At 44.8% G+C, this 18,165-nt stretch overlaps 1 pseudogene; it reads left to right on the plus strand.

Annotated features, from left to right (window-relative positions):
- The first annotated feature begins 16,397 nt into the window (after positions 1 to 16,397).
- Positions 16,398 to 16,867, plus strand: LOC128627849 (60S ribosomal protein L23a-like; annotated as a pseudogene).
- Positions 16,868 to 18,165: the final 1,298 nt, after the last annotated feature.

Below are 18,165 nucleotides of genomic sequence, written 5' to 3' on the forward strand. Positions count from 1 at the left end.
ATTTAAATTACAGCTTTCGGTATGTTTATTCTTTCTCCTCTGAAGACTGAAGTCCACCCACTTTGTTATATCAGATAGTTAAATCTCAATTGGGAAGTCCATTAAAATCATAAAAAGAGGAGCTGTTCAAAGTCTTTTATTAGAATGAAGCTTAAAATTAGAGAGTCAATTAGATGGGTAGGTGGAATAACAGCTTGTTTCCCAGAAACATCCTTTTCCTGTTCCTCTGATTTCTTTTCAGAAGAAATGTTACAGTTTACAACGACAGATAGTCAGACTGCAAAACCCTCCCAAATACAAATACACTTACGCACGCTCATGTGCTCTGCCTAAAGGCACCTTGGGGAAAGAAGCAAGGTGGGATAAATGAATCTGGGGGCTAGTTTGACAGTTCTACCTCTAGAACTAGTCTAGAGGAGGCGGGGGCTTCCAGGAGATGCAGCAAAATGAAAAGGGAGGCACCGATGTGGGACTTTCCCAGCAAGTCTGTCGAGTAACAGTTTTGGAGAAGCTCCTGGCAGAAAATCATCAAAAGAAAAGGACCCCACGTACTACAGGTTGCCTAGACACTAGCGGATGAGGTACTCCTGAGAACAGTGTCTGTTGTGGGAAATTGTGTACTGCTGTAGCCCCTCTGAACTCTGTTCTAAATGATAGAAACTGTACACGGAAGCCCTAACTAAACCTGTGTGAGCAGCAGCAGCAGCAGCAGCAGCAGCACAGCATTTGCTTTGGTGCCCACTGGGCAGGCAGACTCTGAAGAGGCAGGTGGCGTGCTGCTTGGAGCATTAGTTCCAGGAGGCAAAGCATGGGAAGGACCTAAGTGCTGACCCACGGATGAACGGCTACAGACTAGGCGACATATACACATATCACTCAGCCAGGAAAAAGCAGGAAATCCTGCCATTTGCAACAACATGGATGGGCCTTGAGGACATTATGTAGTGCCCTGAAGGTCTTATCAATATGCTTTATAAGTGAAATAAAGACAGAAAGACAAATACCATGTGAGTTCACTTATATGTAGAATCTTAAAAGTGCCAAATTCATAGAAACAGAGGAGAATGGTGGTTGCCGGGGGCTGGGGGTGGGGGTGTTAGTCAAAGGGTATAAAATTAAAGTAATTTTTTGGTATGGTCTTCAATCTCAAAGTATGGATTCATCCCAGGGTCATTTGGGGTCATATTCAGGCAGTATTCCTGAACTCACGTCTTTTAAGGTGACAAGGTACGTGTAAATGCTTTGCAGCGATTACCTGGCTCAGCTGGATTAGAAGGATGGAGGGTCGGTTCCTTACATGCTGTCTGAGTCATGTTCCTCTGGCGTAATGCTCTTATTTAAACAAGCCCTTCCCTGCCATAAAATTATGCCTCAGGGTAATACAGAGCAACTCCTACCACGGAGTGAAAACAATTCTAGGAGGAGACATAAACTCACTTATGTTCCTTCTAGAAGGAAACTCCATTTGAACATCATCTGACTGTGTGGTCTGTCCAGGGGGACTTTGGACTTGGCCCAGACTTCCAGTACCACGTGAGTGCTGGCCCTCAGCGTTGATTTCTTCTTCATGATTTGCCAAAAAGGCCTCTCTTCACTCGTCTTCCTGTTTGTAAAATTGTTGTTCTAATTCATTGTCTGGGTACAAGTGTTAAAGTTCTTCAAAATGAAGTAGTATTTGAAAACCGGAAACTCCTGGTTCTAGAATGTGAACAACAGGGAAATTCAAAAAGCATATATTACTTAATATTCTGTAAGACATTTGAAGTAAAAGCATACAGGTAAGTGCATCCAGTTAAGAATAAAAGAAAAATAGAAAACACGCACAGTTAGGAATGCAAAAGGATATAAGACCATCGATGTAGAGATGCAAATTGACCAAGACTATGCTGTGTGGTCCTTACTTAACACACTGCAGGAGTCGCTGTGGAGGCGGAGTCTATTAGGAAAATGCAAATGGAAGTAGTCAAGCCAAAATAAAAAACCTACGCCAACCAAACAGCATAGAAAAAATGGAAAATGTGGTCAAAATATTATGTTAAAAAACCTGCCAGACTAGACATGAAGGAAAATACATTTTAGATCCACAGAATAGGTATATTGAATGGAATATAAACTATTCCATAGACGACTGAATGCTTTGTAATTTATTTTATAAAATAATGTAACCTTAGCAGAAATACCCATTAAAATAAACAAAAATAGAAGTACATATTTGTACTTGTACAAATAGTTTTATATAGAGATGCAAAATAAAATACTACTGAATTTTATCAAGAATGATCCAGAATGCATGACTAGTCGAGATGGCTGAGTGAGTGAAGTTGCGGTCGCCAGGTCCCCTCACTGTCCCGCAGCCCCAGCTGCAGCCGCAGCCGCATGCACTACAGCAGGGTGGCGCAGCCCCGCAGGGCGGTTACAGCACAGCGGTCCCTGAGAGCCGCCTGAAGACCAGCGGGACAAACTCCCGCAGCCAAGGACGTGAAGAAGAGGACACATCGAGACTGAATGTCAACTACAATTGAAAAACTAAAAATAAAGAAATAAAATTTTAAAAAAGAACAATATGGAGTGACTAAATAAGTCTTATTCTAAGCCTCCACAAGGGCTTTTAGAATAATAGTAAATTTATCAACAGAAATGATCTGATTCAAAGTTCTAGGACAACAACTGAACAGTCATCCGAAGAGATCCACAGAAGGGGTTGGGTACAATCAATATTCATTCTTCTTTTTTAAGGATTTTATTTTTTTATCTTTAGAGAGAGGGGGAGGGGAGAAGAGAGAGAGAGAGAGAGAGACACTGCACACCCCCACTGGGGATCCGGCCCATAACTCAGCCATGTTCCCTGACTGGGAATCAAACCAGTGACCCTTTGATTCACAGGCCAACATGCAACCCACTGAGCCACACCAGCTAGATAGAGCTCAATATTCGTTCTTGATCCAGTCTCTTAGTACACTAAGCGTGGGACGTGAATCCTCAGCTTGGTGAAGAGGGTATTTTGGAAACTAGCCACTAGCATCACAGGTCAAGTGAGAATTGTCCTGTATTCCCGTTCACCAGAAAGAAACACTGAAACCCTTTAACACACGGGGAAGGCAGTGTGTGGAGATGACTCTTCCCGCTGTGATGATGTGCAGGACAGGAACTGGAGACCCTGCTGATGATTTACCAGGCTAGCAGAATTGACAAGGAATGTTCTCAAGTAAATCAGGTATCTCTATCACATATTTAAGATTCAAAGTCTCTTGTTTTCATGTCTCTATGAGAGGATTCCATAAGCCACATCGGGGCCCTCTCATCAAATTTACTACTATACTGTAATACGTGATATTTCCATTTCTGCAAAGCTCAGTTTTCCCTCTAAACTTACCCATCTTTAAACACAGAAGAGACCTTTAAACCTTTGCTATGGAAAAGGTTTTTAAAAGATTGTATTTATTTTTATGTTTAGAGCGAGGGAGAGAAAAAAATCAATGTGAGAGAGAAGGTTCAATCAGTTGCTTCTCCCACACACCCCAACCAGGGAACCGAATCCACAACCCAAGCACATGCCCTGATGAACCAGCAACCTTTCCTTTTGTGGGATGATGCCCAAGCCCCTGAGCCACGTGGGTCAGAGCTAGAGAAAAGTTTTACCAGGTCAACGAGATTGCTCTTTGTCAGTGGGGCGCTGTGCTCTGCTGGGTGAGGTGGGCCTGTAGTGAGTGCACGCATCATTCTGAATTCTTCCTCAAAGGCTGCACCAAGGGCTGGTGCTGCTGCTTTCCCTAAAAGGCAAGGATCCTCGGAGTTCATCTCCCAGCTCAGAGCGAGCTGACAGCCCCGCCCCTGTGGTCCATCTCTGTCAACAACACTCTTGTGTGCTGACCACAGAATCATGGTTGAGAGGGAGACTTTGGGGTGTGGTTGCACCTACACATTTTTCACAGAGCCCCCGTTTAACTGGCTCCCAGTGGGCGTCCTTCCTTTTAAGACTGCGTTAACTTGTAAACATCTTGCAAGCCCTGTGAGGCAAGGGCGCCCCGAGCCACTTTCCAGGTCAAGCCCCTGCACTTGGTTGAGACTGAAGCTTCCCAGCTGGGCTAGAGAATGACTGGCCGTTAATTTTGACGCAGCAGCATAGGAAACACACACTGGTGAGAGCAACACCAATTAGCAATTATAATTGCTGCTAGATTAACCTCGGACATAAGCGACTTAGGAATGATTTCAGACCCACGTAGATTTCCTTTTGTGGCGCGCCACATCTTCTCTTCAAACAATCCTTCTAATAAATGCGTATCTCATGGTGCCTTAGAAAAGGGGCTTTGAATCTTTCTTGGGATTAAAGAACACAGATGTCGAATGTTCTTATTTCAGCTCCCATAGCAGAAAAATACAATCAAATTTGGAGAATAAATTAGAAAGAAGGCAAAACTTCAAAATGTAGCTGACCCCTGAATGCCACAGGGATTAGGAGTTCCATTCCCTGGTACAGTTGAAAGTCCGTGTATGACTTCTGACTGCCCAGAAATGAAGTCGTCCCTCCGTGTGGGCACAAGATTGGTTCTAGGACCCTCTGTGGATACCAAAATGCAGATGCTCAAGTCCCCTCCGTCAGATGCTGTAAAACAGTGTACACAGTCAAGTCACTGCATCCACGTGAACTCTGGTTGGAGAACAGTCACAAGTATTTATTTTAAAAATGTGTGTACCAGTAGGCAGTGCTGGAGGGTAAAGCATAACTTTTAAAATTTAATAAAATCAGCCCATATCAATTAGTGTCTGCTTCATTTATTTATTTATTTACCTCACCCAAGGACATGCTTTTCGATTTTAGAGAGAGGGGGAGGGAGGAAGGGAAAGAGGGAGAGAAGCATCGATGTGAGAGAGGTATCAATCAATTGCCTCTCATACATGCCCCAACTGGGGATTGAACCCATGACCTACGTGTGTGCCCTGATGGGGAATTCAGCTTATGGCCTTTCGGTTTAAGGGGCAGTGCTCCAACTAACTGAGCCACAAGAGCCCACACTGTGTCCACATATTTTAATAGAAATAATTTACTATGCATGCTATGCTACAGCAAATACCCTAGAAAACGATAAAGAAATAGAAGAAAATTAAAAGATCAAGGGAGAAATGCTGGTATTCCTTAAAAAAGCAAGCTGAAAAGGAATGCTTGAAATGAATGAAACAAAACAAAACTCAGGGTCAACATAGCAGTAGATAAATGTGGTACTAGTGCCACCTGCTGTTGTAAATATAAATTGCAGCTATTCAATTGCTGATTTGTTTGGAATACTATTCTGATTCTTCTAAAACTTGCTCTCCCATGGCAAGAACATATATTTTATACTGCTTTCCTATTTCCACTTACCCAAATCTTACTACAGCAAGTCCTCAAATAATGTCTTTTTGTTCAGTGTTGTTTCTTTACAAAGTTAATTAGAAAGAAAATCATTCTGGGCAGGGGCCACCGACTGTGAGATTAGCAGGTTCTCCCCCTGTTTGCATGGGGTTTTCTCCTGGGCTCCTGTTTCCTCCTACGTCCCAAAAGTGTCATGTGAGGTGAATCCACAGGTCTGAATGACCCCAGTCAGAGTGAGTGTGGGTGTGGGCGTGGCACCCCGTGATGGAAGGAAGTGCTGTTCAGGGTGGGCTCTCGCCTTGTCCTGAGCTGCCAGGAGAGACTCTGCCTACTCTTGACCCGGAAGTGGAATCAACAGGTTGAAAAACCATTATCCTATTTGTTTTGATCTTTATTAGATGTACGTATAACTCACATTTACTATTGGAAGTGTTTTGGGGTCTTTATTTAGAAGTTTGGTGATGTTTTGGTGGCCAGAGAAATAATGTAGGAACTTAACTCTAGCTTCTGTCATTTAGTCTCTGGTAAAATTGGTTTAATTATGTGTCATTTTTGCTTAAAGTTGAGGTTTCCAACACCTTATCAACAATGCTAAGTGAGGATTCACTGCATGTGCTGAGAAACACTGTCAGGAGCTTTAGGTTGGTCCTCTCACTTACACATCATAACAACTCTACCAGGAAGGTAGGGTTTTCATCCCCATGACCCAGATGAAGGTCACTGAAGAACTTACCCCAGGTCTGAAGACGGTGGGAACAGAGCCAGCTGGGCACACTGGCTGTTGGACCAGAAGCCGACCTCAAGGCCACCATTCTGCCCGACTGTGCTGTGTTGCTTGGTGTTTTGGGATCGTCTTGGGGGATCATTCAGAATAACTGTTTCCAACACTCCAGCTTCACTTTGCCATTAAAAACAGAATCAGAACAGAGAAGAGGGCCTGCAGGTTTTCCTGGGTGGCCTTTCTGATTTTACTAATGCTTATCAGGTTTCAGACATTTAGGTGCCTTTGTGCTAATTTGCATGCCTGACAGTAATAACTTGCACTGGAATATTTTCAGAGTACCTCAGCTTAGAAATAGGAAAATGGGTCAGATTTTTCTTGAAAGGCATCTTCTGAGGATTCAAAAATGTTGTGTTTCTATCAAGGGGACAAGAAAGGCTTATTAATCCTTGTTTTGTATAGCGGGTTTATCCAAACTTTATTGGTTATCGTACACCGATGCTAAGAACTTTCAGCACCGTGTCCTGATGAATCCCAGGGCTTGTTGCTAAATGTAAAGGTATTTTGTGTCCAGGGTCTGAAAACACAAAATGGAGAGAGAATGAAGCAAATAGAAAGCAAAGTGATAGATGGAGTGGGTGTGGGTGGGGAGAAAGTGGTTGGAGAGGTGGGCAGGCCAGCAAGTCCCAGCAGAGGCGAGAAGCAAAATCCAGAATGTGCACCCAGTGGCCCATTCCTGGGAAATCTGACTGCAGCCGGAGGTCCATCCCAGCAGCACCCAGGAGCAGACCTGCAGCAGGGTGATGACGACTCCCTGACAGTGTGCCTGGTTCTCAGGATAACATCCTTGAAATCAAGAGTCAACTCCGGATATGAGGAGGATCTGATGCATTCAATTGAATCAAGACCTGTCCAGCATCGCTGCTGAGAAGAGCACCACACTTCAGCTCCTCTCCTCCCCCTCGCTTCTCCTCTGCAGGTTTGGCAGTGGCAGCACTTAGTTCTATCCAGCCATAAACAGTTGAAAACCTCAATAGTGAGTTCTAAACGGATTAAGCATGTGCACCCAAGAGCTATGGCTTAGTTAATAAGTTACAGCTTAGACTGGCATCTCAAAGGTGGGCAACCGGTTCCTGGGCCTGTGTCCTACTTCCCTTCTGGAGAACTCTCCGTGTGTGTGTGTGTGTGTGTGTGTGTGTGCGCGTGATTGTGTGGCAGTGGTGATTAAGAGCTCTGGAACTAGGTACTTGAAAGGGCAGCCTCCTTCAATTATTTTGATAGGGCGAATTGCCAGTGTGCGTGCGCGCGCTGCCATCCATCTTCCAGCTTAAAGTAGAAGCCCAGCGGCCATCCCAAGTCTCCAACGATGATGGGGCTGTTGAGTCAGACCAGACCCTTGGGTCCCCTTCCTAGGCGTGGTTTATGTGCAAGGGAAACAGAGCCCTTTCTTGTTTGGGCCACTGTTGCTCTGGATTTTCTGTCCCTCAGGATGGAAGCCCATCCCACTTGATCCAGAATGATCGTGAACGTGACTAGCCTCCCAATGGCATTTTTACACACACTCCTTAGTAAATCCACATTGCACATTATTACTCCAGACTGCCATGTCCTAAAACATAGAAAGCGACCAAAGGTGGCAGAGACCACTGGCCTAACTAGGAGGCGGAAACCCCACTGGCTATTTAAACAGAGATGTCAGTGTGTTACAGAAGGGACCCTGGGGGTGGGGGAGGGTCGGAGAAGATAGTGTTACCCAACGGACCCTGCCTCTCCTGGGGTCCCCCTGTACTAGGTTCACCTTGCCTGCTGCCAGGGAATTATGGCTCTCAGTGCCAGAGTTTGGTGAAAAGGAAAGGAACTATTTATTCAAAAGTCACACCGATTTAGAGTAATGATTAATGTCTTCATTAAAATCCAAAAGTCCCTTAAAACACCTATGAACACACATAGTCCTTCCTTCCCCCCTTTGCCCAGTCAGGGGTCCTGCATCTCAGGAAAAGAAATAGAAGCCCGTGGCTCAGGTAGCCCCCAGTTCTTCCCGGTAAGGCTGGCAGGCCTCCCTAGGTTCCTAGCACCATCAGCTGTGTAGCCCAGGTCTCCAGTTCTTAATCCAAACCCACGTGGCACCTTCTCATGGCCCACCAGCAGCAACAGTCCTTTCACCTCTTCCCTTCCCTGCAATGTCTCTCATTGTCCCTGTCCCTGGCGCTGCATTGTCTCTCCTGCTTCCTAAGCCATGTGGTAAAGGGAGTCCCAAAACAGTGGCTCAATCCTGCATGGTTGCTGCACCAGGGTTTCGATCCCTGCGTGAATTTTCCTCTGCAACCCCATTTCTGACTCCTCCACACACAATTGGCTACACCTGCCAGCATTCTGTATTTTTCTAGCTTTCCTGGGCTGCCATAATAAGCCCAGGCAGGCTTGTCCCTGTGGCAGGAGCCAATCATCTCCAAGCTCTCATGCAGGCTCAGGCTCACTGTAACGAGGGGGAAGCTGACTCCCAGTTACCTCATGGGTCTATGTCACTCCCATCTCCCTGGCTCAAAGCTTGGCCGCAGCTACTTAACATGTCTACAAAACTAGTCAAAAGTGACAGATATGTTAAATGGCTCTTCTTGTGGTTATTTGCAAAACTGTTGCTATGCAAAATAACTCTCAATGGCCCTGCTCCATGTGTCCCAACCCCCAGCTCAGACTTGTCAGGGTGAGGACATCTATATATATTTTTGATATTTTCCTGGACACCCTGCGTTTTGGACCCCCTTACAAATCCCTTTTGGAGGCTGCCCTGACAACCCCGAGGGACAGAGCTGCTGGTGGAGCAGGTTGTGTTAATGTTCCCATTTATTTGCTGCCCTCCCAGGAAGGGTGCTACATCCTGCCTCACTGATGTAAGCAGGGGTGACATACACACTGCCAAGTTGAAACATGCGATACGTGAGTGAGACAACTGGTGCACGAGGTAGGCAGTGCGGTGAGGAGAAAGCACTGGGCTTGGAGACAGGACACCTGCGTTCGACTCCTGGCTCTGCCACTTCCTACCTAATAGATTTGGGGCCGGTTGCCAAGCTTTGCTTGACATCAGCTTCTTTACTGGAAGGATGGGCTCATTGATGGACCAACACCAATCTCTCAGCTTCCTTTCATCCTGCTACAGTATGCCTTGGATCAGCCATACACCGACACTTCTTTAAAGGAGGACGTCTTGTCCCTAAGAGTGGACAAAATGGGGCTGCATATGAAGCCTGACCAGCTCCGGGGAAGCCTGTCGTGGTGACCTTACAAACTCAGGGACCTAAAGTAACCACAGAGGATGGTCTGAAATTTAAATTTTCTAACTAAAAGCAGGTCATGGTGGGCGGTCATGGTCTAGGCTGGAATCTTCCCAGACAAAAGTCAGTCTTTACCTTAACTGAGCCTGTCTGTTGTCTTTTCCCCAAATTTCCTTCTTCTGGACCCCTCAAAGCACAGGCACTGCACCGGGGAGACCACAGCTCCTCTCATTGTCATTGTCATCCTGTTAATTGTTGACTGTTTGCTCTCCTGCCCCCACCTATGTAAGAGAAGCATGTGTCCATCATTTTACTCTTTATCTAGTCCCAGAGGTCCCCCCTGCCACTCCCGCCCCCGCAGCTCTGCTTTTTCCCCCCGACTCCCTAATCTATCACCCAAGGATTTCATGTAACCCACTTATGCCTCCTCTTTTCATTGTAATGTATAAAATAAGGTGCAAAACCGCCAATTTCCCAATCTGTTGAGGTCCCATATTGAAGCACCACCTCCAGCCTCTCTCGGTCCTGTTGAGCGTGTTGAAGCTGCTGGGCCGTCAACACCACGAGCCTCGGGACTTGCAGGAGGGGCACTGCTGTGGGCGCCGCCGTGGTTCGGGGACACCAGCATGTGTCCCTGGGCCTGGGTGGACACACCCGGACTGCAGACCCCACCACCGTCTGGTATCTCGCTGCTCTCAGGGTCTCACAGTGATTTTTCTGAATCATTATTTTATTTTTTCATAGGTAAAATGTGCACTAGTTAAAAATAACAGTGTAAGAAAGCATGCTGTTTTACTTCTATTTTTGCCCCTAGTCCCCACTTCTGAGAATAAAAAACATATTATTTTCTTGTGTATTTTCTACAGTTTCTGTATAAAAAATAGCAATGATTTTATCCCACTTCTTACACAAAAGGCAGCAGACTATACTATTCTGCACTATTAAAGGTACAAGTGTGTCCCCCCCAAAAAATGTGTTGAAGCCCTAAACTTCAGTACCTTTGAATGGGACTTTATTTGGAAATAAGGTATTTGAAGATGTGATCAAGTTAAGATGAGGTCATTGGGGTCCACCCTAATCCAACATGACCGGTGTCCTAATAAGAAGAGGGAAATTTGGACAAAGACGTATGGAGAGAATGCCACACAATGACAGAGTAATCCAGCTGCAAGCCAAGGAGTGCAGGCCACCAACAGGGGCTGAAAGAAACAAGCACGGCCCTGCTGACACCTTGATTTTGGACTTCTAGCCTCCAGAGCTGCAAGACGATGCACTTCTAATGTTCTAAGCCATGTAGCTTGTGGTGCTTTGGTATGATAGCCCTAGTAAACTTAGTGTATCAGAGGTTTTTCTGAAGCAGTACATGGAAAATTTCCTCTTGTTAAAAATGCCAAGCAATATTTTATTGGATTACCATAACTTAATCATCTTACTCTACTGATGGACACTTAATTTTAGTCTTTTCTATTATAAACAATCTTGCAATGAATAATCTTGTGTGGCAGACTCCGGCCAGCAGAGTCTACTTGTTGTGGCTGATGATGAGAATAAATGCACAGGTAATAACAATCCCGTGGAGAAAAAGGGAACAGCACAGCTACTCTCTCAAGAGGGGAGCTCTCCGACCCTTGCTTAGACAGGCTTTTATTGTTTTCCTGGGGCCTTACATCAGAGAAAGATTTATTACCTATTACATAGAATATTGTCTACATTTTAGGTGCAAGCAAGGAAATGAAAATAACATGCAGAAAGGAATGGCAATAAGCTGATTAGCTCTGTCCTTGAGAAAATTCATACAGGCTTTGGAAATTACCTGGAAGATAGGTGATTTCTATCTTCAAGGTAATCTCCAGGGTGGAGTTTTAGCAAGAGCAAGCCACAACAATCTGTATGCATTTTCTAGGCCTGATTCCCATGGGAAAACTCAGTTTGAAGGTCTGGTCCCTGTCCACCACTTCGCTTCTATAGGTTTTCCATACAGAGCTGAGTCACATTTGTCAGACCAAAACAGACCAGTCCCCACAATCTTGTGCATGTCATTTCATAAGATGAAATTTGAGGAAAGAAACTGTATCCATAACATTAAAGTGCAGGTGAAGCAACAAATGCTGATGTAAAACCTGCAGCCAGTTTTCTGGGTCTATCTAAGATCATTCATGAAGGTGGTTACATTAAACAACAGATTTTCAATGCAGATGAAACAGCCTTCTATTGGAAGAAGATGCCATCTAGGATTTTCATAGCTAGAAAAGTTAATGCCTGGCTTCAAAGCTTCAAAGGACAGGCTGACTTTCTTATTAGGGCCTAATGCAGCTCGTGAATTTAGGTTGAAACCAATGCTCATTTACTATTCCAAAAAATTCTAGGGCCCTTTAAAATTATGCTAAATCTACTCCGCCTGTGCTCTATGAACAAAACAGCAAAGCCTGGATGACAGTGCATCTGTTAGAATGCAATTTACTATTTAAAACCCACTCTTGAGACCTACTGCTTAGGAAAAGAGAAGATTCCTTTCAGAATATTACAGCTCACTAACAATGCACCTGGTCACCCAAGAGCTCTGATGGGGATATACAATGAGATTAATGTTGTTTTCATGCCTGCTAATGCAACATCCATTAAAAAAATAAATTTGGTATGGCTATAGCTGCCATAGATAGTGATCCCTGTGATGGATCTGGACAGAGTAAATTGAAACCTTCTGGAAAGAATTCACTATTCTAGATGCCATTAAGAACATTTGTGATTTATGGAAGGGTCAAAATATCAACATTAACAGGAGTTTGGAAGAAGCTGCTTTGTGGATGACTGTGAGGGGTCAAGACTTCAGTGGAGAAAGTAACTGCAGATGTGTTGGAAATAGCAAGAGAACCATACTTAGAATTGACCCTGAATATATGACTGAATTAGTGTTACCGAACAGAAGTCCCAGGGAGGGGTGCAATATTTGGCCCACCTAGGGATGCCAAGAACTGCTACAGCACAACAGGGCCCCCCTAGGAATACTAATATCTACTGGGCTCTTCTGTCTGCCGCCGATTGGAAAGACATCTCTCAATGCCGGAGATTTGTGAAAAGGAAATGTTTATTTAATGCTATTCAGGCCTAACGCCTCCACTAAAATATCAAAGTACCCCAGGATAACCACAGATGCCCACAATGCCTTTTCACCCTGCCCTAATTTGGGGTACCACATCTCAGGAAAAGAAGCACATGTCTACGTTTCAGATTGCTGGTACTGTCAGCGGGGTCACTGTCCAGGCAGGAGCTCCAATTACTCCAAAGTCATGTGGCACCTTCTCACGGTCCACTGGCAAGAGTTCTTTGTACCAAGTTCTAGTCGAAGTCTCTCCAGCTTTCCAGGCCACGCAGGCAAAGGGGGCACCCCAAAGCCACGTGGGCCTCTTCTACCGAAGGTGCAGGGGTCCACACTCCACCAAAAGCATGTGGCTTTCTTCTTCACCTGGCTGCAGGAGTCCCCATTCTGGCAAAGCTGAGTGGTACTCTTTCACTCTGCTGAAACCGTGTGGCTCTCCCTTTCACCTGGCTGCAGGGGTCTGCACTCTGGCCAAAACTGCATGGTTCTCTCTCTCTCACCTCACCAAGAGGGGATCCTTACTCTGCTGAAACCGCGTAGCTCTCTCCCCAATGGCTGCGGAGTCTGGGTTTAAATCTCTGCACCCATCCTCCTTTGAGACCCCATTTCCGACTCCTCCTACAATCAGTTACACCTGCCAGGACTCTCACACCCTCCCAGCTTTACTGGGCTGCCATCATTATTCTGGACAGGTATGGCCCCATGGCATGGAGCCAATCAACACCAAGCTCTCACACAGGCGCTATAAACTCAGGGGGACCTGCCCCCAGTTACATCCTGGGTAGAAGCCACTCCCTTCTTCCTGGCTCAAAGCATGGCCACAGCTATTTAACATATCTATGAAACCAGTTAAAGGTTATAGATACATTAAATGACCATTCCAGAGATTAGCTGCAAAACTGCTGCTATGCAAAACAGCTCTCAATGGCCCTGCTCCATTTGTTCCTTCCCCCTGGGGGGGGTGTATGAGGACATCTTAATATTTCCTGGACACCCTGAGCTCTGGATTCCAACCCAAATCCTTTTCTGGGGCCCCCCTTCTGGCAACGCCCTGTCACATTAGTAAGATCTCATGTGCTGGGAACCGCTCTGCCTGGTCTCAGGAGTTGTAACTGCCTTCCATGGATAAGGCTGAGTTAACGACCTCCAGACTGTGAGTCACTGAGGAGACAAAGCTTATCTCTGGCAGTAGCGCTGCCTCTGCTTCATCCCCTGCCCCCAACGCTTGGTCGGTTAGTCAGAGACGGGTAAGACCCCTCAGAGGGGGGGCAACCTAAGCCAGACACAATCACTTGGAAGGCCTTCAAGGAAGGGCTTGGGGGGGCTGCAGCAAAGAGGGTGTGATGGACCCTGGCCCCCTGGCTATTCTGACATAGCCTCAGTCTCCATTTCTGTCTGGGAGAAGCACTTCCTGGCTCTAATCCACTTAAGCCTGAAAACCTATGATGGGGAAGGTGGTGCAGCCCTTTGCCAGCTAGAGTGGGATCGCGGTGATCAGGCATAAGAAAGAATATGTAAAATCCTGTAAAACCTGCTTTGTTTAGAATGCTCTCATTTAAATGATAAGGGTTCAAGCAAGAAGTTTGTTCCTCAAAGTTTTATGGCTCTTTAGCTCTCTGACCCTGACTGAGGATAAGCCCTCATAGTTCTTTGAATGATATCTATTGTTTGATCCTTACCTGTATTCTTCTACAAAACGAACCCAATAAAAGCCCGTTGAGGAAAAGACTCTTGGTCCTTCTCCTGTGAGAGACTGACCACCTTTCCTCCCCAAGCAGATCATGTCTTGGCAGTAATTTTTTCATCCGTGATGAACAGGGGGACCTGCAGGCAAAGTTGCCCCCACACTCATGATCAAACTTTAACTGTTGAGGTGTTGCTTCTTATAAATAAATAAAGTGTTTCTTTTTTATAAAAATTTTAGTCATTTATATTTAGAGAGAGGAGAAGGGAGGGAGAATGAGAGGGAGAGAAACATCAATGGAAGAGGGAAACAATGATTGGTTGCCTCTTGTCCTCACCCCAGTGGGGGATTGACCTGTAACCCAGGCTTGTGCCCTGATGGGGAATCAGACTGGCCACCTTTCACTTTGCAGAATGATGCTCAGTCAGCTGAACCACATTAGTCAGGGCAAACACTGGTGGCTTCTTGAGATGGAACCTACTCCTGGTGAAGATGATGTGAAGAGTTGAAATGACAACAAGTATTTCGAATATTACATGAACTTAGTTGATAAGGCAGTGGCAGGGTGTGAGAGGACTGATTCCAATATTCAAAGAAGTTCTATAGTAGGTAAACTGCTATCAAAGAGCATAGTGAGCTACAAAGAAATTGTCAATCAATGCAATGAATTTCACCGTAGTCTCATTTTGAGAAATTGTTGCAGCCAGCCATCCTTCAGCAGCCACCACCCTGGTCAGTCAGCAGGCATCAGCATTGAGGCCAGATTCTCCACCAGCAATGAGACTACAACTCACTGAAGGCTCAGATAATGGCTGGCATTTCTCAGCAATAAGTTGTTTTCAAATTAAAGTAAGTACATTGTTTTTTTTTTAGACATAATGCTGTTGCATACTCAATGGACTCTAGTATAGTGTGAACATAACTTTTATATAGACTGGGAAACCAAAAAATTCATGTGACTTGCTTTATTGCACTATTTGCCTTATTGTGGTGGTCTGGAATCAAATGCATGACATCTCTGAAGTGTGCCTGTAGTCACTGGGACTGAAACAAGGAAAGATATTCCCACATAAGGTAATAATCTCGTCACAGGCTGCAAGGGCTCTTCAACTCTTTGTAGGAAGTGTTACAGGTCCAATGCCAGTTCTTATGTGGCTGTGTGGGGGTTGAAAAGCTGTGAACATGAGACAGTGTTTCCTAATACCTAACACAAAAAATCTCATCATCTGTGTTCCCATCTATCTATGCAGCATGAGATGGCAGACGAGGACCAGGACAGTTGCCATAAAAACTATGCTTGGAAAAGAAAGGACTAGGAGACATACAGCAAGACTATGGCCCATATCACAGATCAAACTATTCAGGATGAACTGAGAAGGCTCCTTGCCCTTGCTATGGAGTGACCTTTAGGCTGGACTCTGGTTTAACTCTCTGGGAAGAAGTTTTTCCATTGTTCTCACTAGTTTTCTAGTGAAGTGGACACTAGAGAGTTTGGCCCTGAAGTCTGTGTTTTTCCACAACCTGCTTCTTACTGGAGCTGGACACACTTGAACCCCCTGCCCCAGGAAGGGAGACATCTGAAAGACTAACCAGGCCACAGTATCTGAGTCAAAGCTTAGGACCTCTGGAGGATGCACAGTCTTTTCCATATTGTGTTATTTAGAGGCTTTATCATCTAGGCTGAGAAGTAGCACCATCATTCTTTTCCCATCTTTTTGGCCAGAACATTTCATGTGACCACAGCTGGCTTCAAGTAGCTATGTTCTCAGCTAAAACTCCAGCATCCTATCATTGAAGAGGTAGGTGACTGATACTCAGCCTGATCCACACTCAGCCCTGGTGCCTTTTATATTATGCTGGTCCAAACGTGGGACTCAGCACAAAACACATGTACACCTGCACAGAGCTTTGCTGGTGATAATAGACCACTGGGTTTGGGAAGGTGGGTGGCATTTATGTAACATAAGATTAACATTGTAACATCAGACCTTCCCATTCTTTAAAGACCCCAGACCATTGCACTGCATTTCTCAACCTCCTGTCTGTTTTTTCTCTTTATCGTACTCACTCTATGATATGAAGTTACCACTCAGTCCTCTTTCTTTCTGTGGGTGGTTTAGCTTTCTTTCTGTGTCCTTAACTACTGCTAATGCCCTCACAATGTCACCTTCTACCCTAGTGATAATATTATGGGATCCTGCTAAAGGAAGATAGTTCTTTTTTAAAAGGAATTCAAGGGCCAAGTGTTAAAATTATGATTTTTACTCTTCATGAAGGTGGTGCCCAAAGTGAAGAAGGAAGTCCCTGACCATCCCAAAGCTGAGCCAAAGCACAGGCTTTGAAGACAAAGTAAGCAGTGCTGAAAGGCGTCCACAGCCACACACTCAAACAAAGGTCCACATGTCATCCACCTTCTCGAGGCCTAGAACTCTACAGCTCTGGAGGCAGCCATGTGTCCTGGGAAGAGTGCCCCCAGGACAAACAAGCTTGACCACTATGCCATCATCACGTTCCCGAGGACCGAGTCCGTCACAAAGAAGATAGAAGACAGCTGTGCACTTGTGTTCATTGTGGAGGTCAAGGCCAACAAGTCCCAGATCAAACAGGCTGGGAAGAAGCTCTATGGCACTGATGTGGCCAAGTCCAAACCCCGACCAGGCCTGATACAGAGAAGGCCTATGTCCGACTGGTCCCAGACGATGGTGCTTTGGATGTTGCCAACAAAATTGGGATCATCTAAACTGACTCCAGATGGCTAATTCTAAATATAAAAATTTTATACTAAAAAGAAAATTATGATGTTCTGTTACCCTGCTTGGAGTTTGTGTACAGTAGAGAAGGGACTGGAAAGAAAAGTATAAAATGTATGAAATATATGTAATTGCATAGTGTGATTATAAAAATTATTCTCTATTTTATGAATGTGTTATTACAGAAATATATGTCCTTCATAATTGGAAAAACAGATTATATTAAAGAATCAACACTTTTTCCTGAAAATTGGTAAACACATTGCATAAATTGTATGCAGCCCAGCTTCTTATCTGCATTTCTATAGTAAGACCAAATAATAATAGCATGTTTTGTGAATGCTTACTATGTTGTAGGCAATTCACTACATACAGTGCATGAATTTGTTAATTAAATGCTTATATAACAACCCTATAAAGTAGGTGCTTTTATTATTTCAATTTTATAGATTAGGGAACTAAAGCACAGAGAGGTTAGTTACTGGTCCAAGCTCACACAGCTAATAATAATAACCTGAACAAACATAGAGTGCTTACTGTATGCATCATTCTATGTGCTTTATATGTAATAATACTATTTAATTCTTAGCTCAATGTTATGTCATAGATAAGGTCATGGTTCCTATTCACAGATAAGTAAACTGAGGCTCTGAAAAGTTTAGTAACTTGCCAAGATTACAAAGCTAGTAAGTGGTGAGGCTGGGATTTAATCTGGATGGTAGAGATCCAGGTCCGTGTTCTTGAACATTAATATTTACTACCTGAGCTTGTGTTGTGAAGCTAATGAGTTTATTCGCAAAAGCACAGGGGCCATGCAGAGACTGCCTTTGAGAATACCAGCCTCCGTAATGCACGGTCTGGGGAAGATGTTGTGACTGCTGGGTCCTTGTGTGTGCCAGGGCAGTTTGACTGATTTCCACTATGGAACCTACTTGGGTGCATCCATTCACAGCAGGATGGGAAGGCTCTAGGAGGTAAGGGTTTGAATTACAGAAACCTGAAAATGCAGTGAGGCCCTTGCCTGGAAAATAAACATCAGAATGCTTACTCAAAAAGCAAAGCCTGGATTTGCTAGGCTCTCCCGGGACGCCATCATTAGTAAGGGCCTCACACCAGCTGGCTTCCTGTGCAGAGCAAAGCCTAATAATGCTGACAGGCCACATCAGCTTGCACTAATGGGCTCGTGTTTTATTTATTCAGGTGCTGAGTTGACATTTCCCAGCCTCGATTAATCCATGGATTTGGAAATAACTAGGTCCCCTCTCCTTATACTGTGATGTTATCTCCC

Source organism: Artibeus jamaicensis, unplaced genomic scaffold (genome assembly GCF_021234435.1).
Source record: "Artibeus jamaicensis isolate MK-2021 breed Jamaican fruit bat unplaced genomic scaffold, CSHL_Jam_final contig_477, whole genome shotgun sequence".
NCBI lineage: Eukaryota > Metazoa > Chordata > Mammalia > Chiroptera > Phyllostomidae > Artibeus > Artibeus jamaicensis.